Raw genomic sequence first — 708 nt, 5'->3', positions numbered from 1 at the left:
ACACACACACACACACACAAAGGGTAAAGTAGCATTTCAGTTACCTTTTATTTCTTTCTGCCTCTTTCAGTTTGCAGCACTACTCTATGGGTCGGCCAAGTGGACAAGAAAGCCACCCAACAAGATCTTACTAATCTCTTCGAAGAGTTTGGCCAGATTGAATCGATCAATGTGAGTTGAGTTTCTGTAAACTTGAGCACTTGAGAGTAAACTTGAGAATGCTCTTTAAATTAGTTTGCTTTTTAATTATATCAGTTATACCATCTAGCCAAGAGGCATTTTTGGAGTCTCCAGATATTTTTGGCTGAAGTTTAATTAAGAATACCCTAAAACGGGAAGTGTTTTAGGACAGCCCAGTAGGTCTTCAGGTGTTGTTGTTTTTTTTTTAAAGAGTTGGTGAATCTGGAAACTAAAGCTTTTACTGCACAAGTCTGAATGTAATGTTTTTTTTTCTTTCTCTAGATGATTCCTCCCAGAGGCTGTGCTTACATCTGTATGGTTCATCGTCAGGATGCATACCGCGCCCTTCAGAAACTGAGCACAGGCTCCTACAAAATCGGTTCAAAGGTCATCAAAGTATGTGTGAAGAATGTTCACCGACTTGAAATCTTTGCAATGATCTATAACATTTTTGGGAGGGGAATATGTCTAAACATGTTTCATTGCTTGCAGATTGCTTGGGCCCTCAATAAAGGGGTGAAACAGGAG

General features: G+C 39.4%; 1 long non-coding RNA gene across 1 annotated transcript; it reads left to right on the top strand.

Annotated features, from left to right (window-relative positions):
- The first annotated feature begins 31 nt into the window (after nt 1–31).
- Nucleotides 32–708, top strand: LOC107682365 (uncharacterized). The gene is made up of 3 exons (XR_001633465.1): nt 32–171; nt 463–576; nt 673–708. It is a non-coding gene; the product is annotated as an uncharacterized LOC107682365 (long non-coding RNA).

This window comes from Sinocyclocheilus anshuiensis, unplaced genomic scaffold (genome assembly GCF_001515605.1).
Source record: "Sinocyclocheilus anshuiensis isolate Anshui unplaced genomic scaffold, SAMN03320099.WGS_v1.1 C32122826, whole genome shotgun sequence".
Lineage (NCBI taxonomy): Eukaryota > Metazoa > Chordata > Actinopteri > Cypriniformes > Cyprinidae > Sinocyclocheilus > Sinocyclocheilus anshuiensis.
Note: the sequence above shows the minus strand (reverse complement) of the source record. Positions and strands in the feature narration are given on the sequence as shown.